General features: G+C 43.2%; 1 pseudogene; it reads right to left on the bottom strand.

Annotated features, from left to right (window-relative positions):
* Nucleotides 1–4,818: 4,818 nt before the first annotated feature.
* Nucleotides 4,819–7,521, bottom strand: LOC101780269 (annotated as a pseudogene).
* Between the last annotated feature and the right edge of the window lie 4,957 nt (nucleotides 7,522–12,478).

Consider the following 12,478-nt stretch of genomic DNA (forward strand, 5'->3'; position numbering starts at 1 on the left):
TAACTTTTTTGTTGGAGAAAGGCAAGTATCCCTAACCATCCTTCTACATATGTTTTGTTCATAATATCATGATAATGTTAATTGGAACATGGAGAACCACCCGGGAAAACAGTACAACCTCAAGAACTATCATGGCTCTGGTCTTGGCTAATTAATTAGAGACTCTAGTCTAGGATAACCTTACCGAAAGGGCAAGAGGGGCGGCGGTTGATGGGGTATAACCCGACCCTCAGACTGATCTGCTCTATGGTAGCTTCGCAGTCTTAAGAGAGGTTTATGCACACTACCGCTCCGGAAACCTTAGCGGCTTACCACTTACTAGAGAATATTTGTAAAGGCCTCATAGCGTCCCTATGCAATCACACCTCGGAAGTGTGGTATGGTGCCTAGCTAGCACCGCATGGTTGGGTCTAAAGTTCTTTTGAACTTTTACGCGACTTGTGGGTAAAGATGTGCAACCTCTGCAGAGTGTAAAACCAATCGATCAGCCGTGCTCACGGTTAAGAGCAGCCTAAACCCTCACATGATTAATTAAACTTAAAGATGGACTTAAATCGTTATTCTAGTTATTTCTTGTGGTCTTGTTGAGTACCAACCATAAGTGTACTCACCCTTGCTTACTGCTGCTCAGAAGATGAAGATGTGTGAAGTTGTTGTGAAGATGATGCTGAGTTCTAGACATACACAGCCCCCAGTTGTTTGCCTGTGAAGTTTGGAGCCTCCGTTTCCAGGGCTTAAGCTTTGTATCTCTGATAGTCTTGTAAGTCTTTGTTTTTCTTTACGTGATACTATTGCTGTTATTCACTAATGATGTCACTGTATGTATGAAACTAGATCCTGACATACGTATAGGTAGCACTTGATTTTGTTTTAAAATCGGGTGTGACAGAAGTGGTATCAGAGCTGTATCGTCTGTAGGACGTAAGCTTAGATAGCAATGATCGCTTTCTAAGGTATGTTTTACTATAAAAATAATTCCTACCTTATCCTTGATCTCTCTGATGACTATTCTCACTCCCTGTACATTTTATCTACACCTTGATTGCTTATTTCTGATCGACCTTGGCTCTTGGTCCTTTAGCCCCACCTTGTTTTGCTATTGCTAAACCCTCAATCTTTGTCTATTTATTTTTCTCTATCCTTGATCACTATTTGATCTTGATCATACAAATTCTTTGGTGAATGATTTTTCGTTTACCAAGCATCTCACCTCCTTTTTGATTTGTTGGTGAAAATGCTTACACCTTACTCCTTGATATTTTTGTTATTTCCTACTTATCCTTTTATACATATCTCCTACTTTTATTTTATCTTCAGAATATCCATCTTCCCCATTGTACCTCTCCTTGTTTTTCAAATACCTTGGAATCTTTCCCTTGATTTTTGATTCCAAAGTGTCTCTTTTATTTAAAAATATTTAGAAGATCCGTGCCACCAGAAGTCAAGTCTTAGCGACCGAAGAAGCAACCCCAAGCTTAGGAGTACCCCTTGCAGCCCTACTGACAACGATTAGCATCGTTCCTTGACTGTGTGGACTGGTGAAATTCTGTGTTTGCATGATGATTCTTATATTTATGAATTTGTCTAATTTGTTTCTTTGTAATGATTATTGGTGTATTGTGGGATTTCTATCTACAATGACCTCAGTTGGCTAGCTGGGTTCTTCTTTTGTACGTCCCACATCCTTGTTATCTTTCTTTCTATCTCCCAATTCTAATGGACATCAAGAAAGAAAGTGAAGGCAACACCAATGTCGACAAGCAGATGCTATCGCCACCACCATCGTCAAAGTAGAAGCAAGTTGAAGAAAAGAAGGCCCCACTCTAGTTTCTTTGCCACCTTGCTGCTTTCTATCCTTCCATCTACCTCACTCTGATGATGACCCAAGAAAAGATGAAGATATCACAAAGTACTCTACTTTATTCTTCAATTTTATTTATTCTCTTTATCACCCAACAAGATGGCGAGTCCCAATGGAAATCATGAAGATAGAGCCAATGAAGGTGTTCAAAACAAAATTTGTTTTGAACAAAATATATTCTTTTACCTCCTAGTAAATCTCATCTAATTAAGCAACACTCACACCAATGAAAAAAGCGCATGGAGAAGCACGTAGAGCCAATCAAATGATCAATTGATGTTATTTCTCTAGTTCCAATGCACGCACATTTATTTAGAATCCAAAAAACTAAACATGCAACACAATTTCCAAATACAATTAGTATTAGTTATTAGGGGCAACATAGACATTTCTCACTACTACTATTATGTCTGAAATTTTCTAAAAGGACACTCTTTGCGGGACGGAGAGAGTAAATGTTATAACTAGGCCCCATTTGGATGTCATAGGATTATAAGAATCTAGATAGTGGCTATAGATAAAAAATCTATATTATAGATTATAAATAGTTGGGCTCCTAGATTATAAGGTGGCTGATGGTTGGTTATGTCTATAATTTCAAAATTGTATAGTTTAGGGAGATAGTAGGATTATAAGTTATTTTAAGATTTGGATGGTTAGATACTATAGTCTACACAAGAATTTGGGTTGTTTGGATCTCATATTGATTTTTATATGGTTCCTAATTTGTATGAGATCCAAACAAGACTTTATAATAACTAATAAAGTATTAAATGATGTTATATTAGCATATTTAATGTAAATTAATGCTGAGTATGATAAAGTTATTATAGTTCATTTATGTAGAATGAGTAATATTAATTTTAGCACCAAATACAGTAATGATACTTTTCATTGAAAGCTTTGCTAGTAGGGGTAATATAATTGGCACCGCACTTGAAGCTAGCGATGGAAGGTGTAGGAGGGAGGGAACGAACACCGACGGAGAAAAGAAATTGCAATTCATATGCCATAAAAAAGAGTGGCATGTGATGGGAAGAAGCATACACCCAACTATGTCCGGTGCAGATAGGGCAAGTAATATGAGACATCAGCGAAGGAAGATTATATTATAGGTATCTTACAATTGTTGGAGGTCAGCTATTGACTATAGATGGTGTTAGGGAGAATTCAGAATTAGGTGATAAAGGAAATAGATGAACGCCCTTGTCCTTAATTAAATGACATTTAGGAGACAATCTAATTAGTTTAAATAAATATCCTATATTTTTAAATAAATAACATTTAATACAAGCCAATTAATTTATTTAAATTATTTACTAGTATTTAGCTTGCTGTCAAGTCTCAACGTTATTTGCTTGAGAAAGGAGGAAATAAAATACTAAGACGTGGGCCAATATCATATTTGTATATTATGGTTAGATCTTGGCAGATGGTTATACATTGGTTAATCTACAGCTAGGATAGGAGCCAGACTACAACAAGACTAACTAGAGATGCCCTAATGTTTTAGGGGCTGTTTAAATACTAGGGGCTAAATTTTAACCCCCGTCGCATTGGATATTTAGATACTAATGAAGAGTATTAAATATAAACTAATTACAAAATTAATTGCACAGATGGAGGCTAATTTGCGAGACGAATCTATTAAGCCTAATTAGTCCATGATTTGACAATATGGTGCTACAGCAACCGTTTGCTAATGATGAATTAATTAGGCTTAATAGATTCGTCTCGTGCATTAGCACACGGTTTCTGCAATTAGTTTTATAATTAGCTCATATTTAATCCTTCTAGTTAGCATCAAACATGCAACGTGTCAAGAGTTAAATTTTTAGCCCGATGATCCAACCACGAGCATCTCTGCCGTGCCGGTTCAAGCGCATTGATCATTGTACCACAGAGAAAATGAGAAAGAAGTGTCTTTGTCCCTGACCGTACGGAGAGGTGGGCCATGGGCCGGAGCTTTGGCGTCTGCGCCGATCGCAGCGGTGTGGTGGGAGTCCCCGTCCAGCAGATGATCCCAGCCCTCTGTTCGGGCAGCGCGCCCGTGACTGGACGGTTCGCGTGGTGCGCGTCCATCGCACGCGGACCCGGAAAAGGATCACGGCCGGTGGACAGATGGACGTGCTGGATGATCGACACGGCGAGGCTAGGCGTGATCTCAGACGTTCGTCCCACGGCGTCCGGGCTATTTAAGGCCCAGCCGAGCGGCGCCTCCAAATCCCACTCGTTGGAAGTTGGAACCTTACCCGGTTTATCTCCTAGTAGCGATTAGATTACCTTTTACCACGGTTCTTGACTTGATTTCTTAACTTCTTTCCTAATAGATCGATTCAGTTGCTGTTGCATGTGTGTGGCGACTAGATTCCATATTTCGTGATTATCTGATGTGGGCCCTGCCAGGTGAATTTTGTGATGAGTTCGATCTGAAAGGCTTGTTCCGTGCCTCCACCTCCAGATCGATCTTTAAATTCGTCTCCTTGTTTTCTTCTGTTTTCACCTCTTTTATTCTTTGTTTGATCTTTGTCACATACATCCTCTCTGTCGATTCCTCAAAAGAAAATAAAAGATCTCTTTTTTTCAGCGAGTGTATATAGGTTGTTTTATTCCTAAAAGCTCCTTTCTTGGTCCGTGCCAATGATGATTTACAATCAAGGTGAATTCTTTGTGTGAGTAGTGATGTTCTTGAGGCGTTCAACTGAGGCACGCGCGAATCTTTATTTCTTTTACTTCGTGGCCAATAATGCGTCAAAATCTTGGTTTTTTAGTTTGATGTGAGCTCGTTCTTTTCTGTCCTAGAGAGCTCTGTATGTGAGCTCGTTCTTTTTTAATTCTTCGCTCCTTTTAGTTTGATCTCCCTCATGGGGCCGGTATGCCAATGATGATGCTGAATTCTGTATGAGTTTATGAATATGCTGGTGTACAGCCATGGTGATATGCACTTGAGGCGTTCATCTGAGGCACGAGCCTACGCCTGAATCTGCCTGATAATTCCTTTTGTCGTATTTCCAAGTTTTGCTTTGTATAGAAATCTTGTCTTTTTATTAAAAAATTGCATCAGAATCCTTGTCTGTCTGCATTTTTGTGGAGTTGCAGTGTCGATTCGAAAATCATTTGCTTGGTCTTTGGTTTTTTCGAGCCTGTTCGCATGTTAATTTGTTCGAGTTCTGATCCTTAAATTTGGGGATTCGACAATCAGTTGCTTGTCTTCGGATTTTTCCGTTGTTGCATCGGCAGCTGATTTCCTAGCACCACGTTCTGATAATTCACTGTGTTGTGTTTTTCCCGCTTCACATTTGTGTGTCTGTGATTTTCTTTTTGTCTGTTCGCTTCAGCTTATTCAGCCAGCTTATCAGTCATTAAACAGTATTTTCCTCTCACAACAAATCAGCCGTTTCAGCTTTTCAGCCGGCTTATAAGCTGAAGCGAACAGCCCGACTCTTTTCATAAATTGAATTAATTACATACATTCCGCGAGAGAGCTTTAGGCACCGCTGATCTGCATTAAGTTAGGATTGTACCATGCTACTGACGGCATTATTTTGGCTGATAGTACTTCTGATATCCAGGCAAAGTAGTACAATTGTGATAGACCAATTGTGTTCCTACAATAAGTGACAGTGCAAGGACATGTTCTAGAGCTTCATCATATAATCATTGGATGTCTTATCATCAATGCATCTCCTTTCCTTTCCTTTCCACACTTTCTGAACTGTAATGGTTGGGGATGCCCGTGATGATTTACGCTAATGGTGAATTCTGGATGAATGTGCACAGGCATGGTGATATGCACTTCCAAAGCGTTCATCTGAGGCACGCAATTTCGTTTAACTTAATTTCTCTTTTACCTGAAACCTTTGCGTTTGATCGCCAGTCTGCAGTCATGTTTCCTCCATTAGTTTGGTTTCTTAACTCTGATATCTAGGGCTTGATTTTTTTATTCCGCCTGCACATGATAAATTTGCATGTGCACCTGAAAATCTATTTTATTGATTTGGCAATGCGTAATGGTCTGAATTATCTATTTGTACTAGAACAGCAAGTTATCCATTCTTTTGATTGATGCTTGAATTCATGACTCGCAACATGGTTTTCTGAAAAATACAAGCAACGCAAAGTTGTGCAGTTGATAAAGATATTATTGTTGAGAAAATGGGTCGGATACAAAAATTGAGCAGTCAAACAATGTCAGTGTTCATGTTCGTCAAATGAATACACAATTCAATACTGGCAACCCAAATTGGATATCTGCTCAATCTGGCTGCAATTTTCTCATGACTTGTGTAAGATGAATTTGTCGGGGAAATAAATTTTAATGCAAAGTCCAAACGTTACTGAATCCTGTCAGATTGTGATAGCTGCCCTGACCAATCAAGCCCAGTGCATCATGGCCTTTGGAACCGGCTGCTTGACTGTTGTATCAAAGAGAACAATACTGCACGAAAAAGAAAAGAATACTACCTTTTTCTAAATCATCTTTGCAGGTACATAACATAACACCAAATTTTGCAAAAAGAAAAGAGCACCAACTCCTGAAGAGAAGTCTGAAAGGGCTGTGTTTGACATCTGACCAACCCAGTCATCTCAGAGAAAGAAGGGAAGCAAAGCAAGGAGAGAAAGCGCAAGGAAAGTAACGGTCCCGGCAAAGCTTTGCACCTAGCCATGAAACTACCACCAGCTTTCAGGAGTTGCTTTCTCCTACGCTCGGCTTTCACAAGGAATTTCAGTTGTAACATGGGACAGGTTGAGCATGAAAACTTGAAGATACTAGATGTGCACATCCTAATATCTTATCACATACTGTGCACCAATACGGATGATGATGGTATTACATGGAGCTCACAATTGCCATGGTTAGTATCTAGCTCCATTTGTTCAAACATCCTCGATTAATATTTCTACATGCTATGGCTCTTGTACCCGAAAGGCCTTCCTGATTTCAGATGTGACGACTAGATACATCAAGATCAAACATCGTCGACTGACTTTGATCTTACAATTTGATCCCTCTTGCGAAGGAGTTCCTAGCTGTATCATCGGCAGCAATCAAGCCAAATTTGAAGAACCTCCATAGCAACCCTCGCTAATCATCCCTTCGCAATCTATTCCAAGGTGCCCTCTCCTCCTTGTCCAGAGTCAATGCTGACCATTACTGCTGTTGGTGAACTGGCTCTGCTCACCAAGAATGATGGTAATCGGTACGGACGAGCTTGCGTTAGTTCTTCAATCTTTGCACGCTGCTCGTCCATCCAAGTGTTTTCATAGTACTTCTGCAATAAGTCTGGGTGCAACACGAGATCTTTCCGTGGGGGTAGGTCAAGAACCACCACAATCGAAGTTGAGCTGCCCTGTATCATCTCCAAATCTCCAATAGTGGTCCATCTGTCGCGCCATTTAGGAAAATGAGAATCGATGTGATGTCAATGGAACCATCTGGGACTTTGCAGTGAAGCGAGGACTGCAGCATGTAATCGATCTGTAGACAAGTACAACACACAGCAGCTCCATTAGCCATTTCATTGTACATTTTACATGAGTGACAAAGAGCATGAAAAGTAATTCAAGTTTTTTATTGCCAAAAGACTGTTATTACGATGCCATTCCCATTGTTAGTTTCAGCTACTGTAATCGAACGTTTCAGACTGAACTATCACTCGATCAGCTCAAGAATTATAGCATATTTGACTGTGATACTCAGATTAAACTACAATCATAGTTTCATTTATGACACACAATAGGATGGATTATTGCCAGTAGCATGAATTCAGTTCCTTCTTTAGTTATCAAGAATTCAGCAGTTTCACAACGATAATATAAGCAAATTAAGTTGACAGCAGTTATTCTAAAATCCGCATGATGCTTTGATAGAGTTGGATTACCAACCTTTGCTTCTAAAACCATGACAGTTCACCATGACCGCTCGCTCAACCATTACCCAAGGAAAAACACGATTGTTTCCCAAAAAACAAAGCAGCACAGCAAGCAACTGCACGCCAAGCTTCTGCTCTCCCTCCCCACTTCTCAATCCAAGGAAACAGTAGCACAAACACCAGCTTTTCTCCCTCTTTCTCCTCCACCGAGAAGCTGGTGAAGTTATTTTTGTAGCACGGGCTAGTCCACGTAGCGTCCGTGATTGCGCTGCAGGGTCGCAGAAGGAGCAGCCCAAGCTGCACGCTTCTTGGGCCCAGGGCCCACGTAATGAGTGTTGGATATTCGTGCATATCACCAGCATCAATATGCTTGTTTCCTTCCCATGCCAGAGGGGGCCCAAGGCAGAGGGGATATGCACTAGAGGCGATGGCCGGGGGCCCATGCCAGAGGGGGCCCAAGGCCGAGAGCAATATGTGCAGCGAGGAGGCTTCCAGGCTCAGAAGTCCCAACCGTGCAGCGCCGCATCATGCAGGCACTGAGCAAGAGGCACGAGATGCGAACGTGAATAGTCTTTCGTCTATTTGCTACCCAAATCGAGGAGACAAGGTGGCCCTGTTGGTCTGCGTACGTCACAATCACAACTGTAACATCCTAAAAATTTAAAACAGAATGAGGATTTTTTAAAAAAATTCAAACAAACTATAAAAGCCCGTTTTTCTACTTTAATACTCAAAATCATTTTAAACATTTATGTACAAACACATAATTACTCGCTCCGTCGCTCCGATAGTATCTCGCTCCCCCACTCCCACCCTGCACCCTGCTCCCTGCTCCCCCCACTCCCACTACCGGCGATCACTCCAGCCTCGGCGTCCACAGCCGCCCGCCTGCCGCCACTCCGACGTCGGCGGCCACCAGCCAGCCTCCTCCCCCCTCCCTCTCCTCCCTTCCCGACCCACGCCCCTCCTAGATGACCTTGCGCCGCCACCCACCGCCGCTTCCCTTCCCCGCCACCTCCCGTTCTCCCCCACCCGCGCCGGTGACCATTACGAAACCGGCAGCCTCCCCTACCCTATCTCCTTCCCTCTCCTCCCTCTCCCACCCCCCTCTCCATGGCCGGCCAAACCCTAGATCTGGGTTCGACCGCCTCTGCTCCCTGCGTCGCCACATCCTCTATCGCTGCGCGAGTTGGGCCGGGCATAGGGTCGAAGCTCCGTCGCCCAGGGGCCGCTCGTCCCAGCAGCCGGGGGTTTCTCTACGCCCGGCTCCTCAGCCTCTGCCCTTGGTGCCGGTGGGCTGTGGCGGGTGCTGGGGCTGGGTGCAGCTGCGTGGGGACCGTCCGTCCTGGTGGCCAGGGGGGCCGCCACCTCTCCCGATGCCGGCGCTGCCACCCCCGACGCTGGTGGGTTGCGAGTGTTGCCGGAGCCGGGTTCGTCCGAGCCGGGCCTGTCCATTCCATCGGCCGGCGACCTCTGGGCTTTTGACGCGTTCGGTTCCTCCGCCTCCACCTCCTCCGCCCACTCCGCGCCTGCCTCCCCACCTCATCGGCCGGCCGCTCGCACTTGCCCACCTTCAGCGAGGTGCTACGCGGCTCGGGGGTGCCGGTCCTGGAGCTTAAACCGGAATTGTTACTAGCAGACATGATCTACAACATAGGATAAAAATGCAAAGTTTTAGCACTAACTTATGTACCAATCTTCTATTAACCAGATTAATAAAAGACACAACCACTATATCAACATTGTCTTCTCTCTACCGACATATAGTGGTTCAAGATCCATATTCACTAAGAACCTAGTGAGCTTTGGCTTCACTGCTAGAAACTTAGTGACATAGGTGAACAACAATTTGTTAACCATATCTGTGTATGACTCTTGTTTGTTGGGTGGCATCCAATGCCCCGGCTCCCAACTCCATGCCATAAAGCCTAAAACCATTTTGATAGCTTTGCTGAGTAAACCAACACTATGCTTGTGGATGTCCGACATCCACCCTATTCATAATGATAGATGATGGTACTTTGCTTTAGCAAACTTACCACACAATGATCAAAATTTTATAGGTGCAGCTATTAGTAAAAGGCATCAAAAACTCAACTTTTCTAAGGGAAGCTATTCTATCATGATAAAAATATCCACCACATGTAAAGCATGAACAAAATAGTAAGACAGAAAAGTAAACATCACAGGCATATAATCATATTATATTGTGAATAGTATCACCTTTGGAATCATAGTGGTCTCCATCTCCATGGTTCCACCGTGATCTCCATTGCTATTCCTCCTGTCTTGTGGTGATCACCATAGCCATGATGCTTGGAAGGCCTCCAGGAACATATGCAAAGCTACTGCATCTAATAGCTGATGAATAAATTACATGAGGGATCAAGCATCACAAATCGACACGTAGGTCATTATATAATAATGGGACAACCTCAACCTGGTTGTGTTAACTTGCAGCAACGCAGGCTGCCAAATATTACACAGATCATCACGTGACAGTGAGGCCATACCATTCACATCATACCTTGCAAAAAATGAGTTAAGCGTAAAACATCTTCTACCGAAACACTATGAGGGTATCACTATAGCAGATAGCAAAGGCGGTCCCGTGGGTCTTAGGGTAGCACCCTGAAAACCTCACAGAATAACATAGATCGTATCTATGAAATCGCTATGAAAATCTCATCAGATTGATCAAATCGACCCAAATCCGAGCCATTCACAATGCCTCAATTTTCACTAGCTCAATCCTATTGATCAATGTGATAGGTATACATGAGAAGACCGCAACACATGACCTCGATCTATTGGCTCAATCTACTGACTATGCACATGACTAGCCCCGATGGTGATTCCAGCCGGTGGGGACAAGTCATGCACACAACAGAGAAGGAGCACGAACTAATCATTTTGATCACATAGTGCAATATACTCAAACCCATTCCATCCCCTCATGACCAAATGATCTAATCATGCCGTTCAACATAAGATCCATCACATGAACCTAAACGTAATAGATCACATCTACTACCATCACATATGACCTATATGTGCAAGATCCAGACCAAAAACTACGCAAGACGGCTCTGATGCCACTGTAGGAAAACGGGTAGGCTACTCTAGCATACATCTACCACATCACCCTGGAAACTTGCTAGTAAAGGAGTCATGGATAGTTACCACTAGACGCACAGCACAACGGAAGAAGAGTTGGAGCAATCGGTCCAACGTAGACGCGTGTTGGTGTAGAGGAAGTAGTTGATCACGATCGTCTCCTCTTCGTCCTCGTACCAGCACCCACCTCGCGCCGCCGTAGCCGATAAGCACAGCAGCAGCGCCTCCACAGAGTCCACACTTACGTGGAAGGAACGCTGTGCACTGGTGTGCTAGCATCGCGTGCGTGACAGGGGTCTTGGGGTCAGGCCGAGAGGAAGTGGCGGCTAGGGTTGCGATGTGGTAGAATGGTGCGCCCCTAGCCCCACCTCTCATATTTGTAGGGCACACTAATGGGCTTCCAGGCTGAAGGCCTATTAGTTACTCTAATCCCTCATGGATCAATTATCCTGTGCGCCTTTAGTCCGAATTGTTATGATTGCCTCTTGGGCACATCACCAACAATTGCTTATTAGCAATCATGCCCTCTCCTCCTCTCCCTCTCCTCCCCCACGACCCTCCTCCCACCTCTTCCTCCACCACCGCCATTCTCAAATTACAAACTATAATCTTATGGTGACAAATTGTAATATGTCTTAAGAGTATCCTTATATTATGTCAAATGTGTGGATAAATTTAAGTGGGTCACGGGCTCACGACTACCTAACTTTAACTACGTTCATTTAACTAAAGGCTTTGGTTTTGGTTATGATTCTATAGTGCTTATAAGTAAAGGAAGCAAGTGATGTGGGTACGGAAACGCTGGTCAACATAACTAGGTTAGTAATTAAAAGCTATGGTTTGGGTTGTGATTCTATAGTGCATACAATGACAAGTAAAGAAAGCAAGTGATGCAAGTACGGAAATGTTGGTCAACAAGATAGATAATAACATGGGTGTATCCAACATGGGGGTTGGAGGGTTGAATTAACCCTCTTACCCCTGCGTAACCCATAGAGCCGCCCCGAAACCCCCCTAAAAAGTTTAGCCATGAATGAAGAGGAGGAGGAAGATAAGAAGGAAGAAGAAGAGAAAGACAGAAGGGAGGAGTAAGAAGGGGAAAATCAACCCATCTTATTTCAGTCTTGGATCCGCCCCCTTCATAATAACATATTTAATAAAGCATATCACAGTATTCACTTGCATATGTAAGTACTACAAGTGTGTGGGCTGCCTTTGCTGTCTAATACCTGATTTTATCTTTACCTAATATTAAAGTGCCACGTGTTTCTTCTAACTATCAAGCATGTTTTGCACAAAAAGTCCCTGATCTTTTTTTCTTAATCAACCTATAGTCCTAAATTAAGGTGTTCGTCACGGTCTATCGTTAACTCTTTCTTCCTCGCACATGCCATTGCCCTTCCACGCTGCCATCTCAGTAGCCACGTGAACGGTGGAGCTGTGCACCTGGCAAGCGTCACAATGGTGGTGCTTGTGAAGGCGCAACAAATTCCCAAGGAGAGCTTGGAGTACCCGCTATTGATTGAAACGCTCAACGCCTCTATGAGGTAGTGCAAAGGTGATGCATTCCTCCCATTCTCCAAGGACTAGAGTCTGCAGAAGGCGGCACACTACCGGAGCTCGTCCT

Source organism: Setaria italica, chromosome IX (assembly GCF_000263155.2).
Source record: "Setaria italica strain Yugu1 chromosome IX, Setaria_italica_v2.0, whole genome shotgun sequence".
Classification (NCBI taxonomy): Eukaryota; Viridiplantae; Streptophyta; class Magnoliopsida; order Poales; family Poaceae; genus Setaria; species Setaria italica.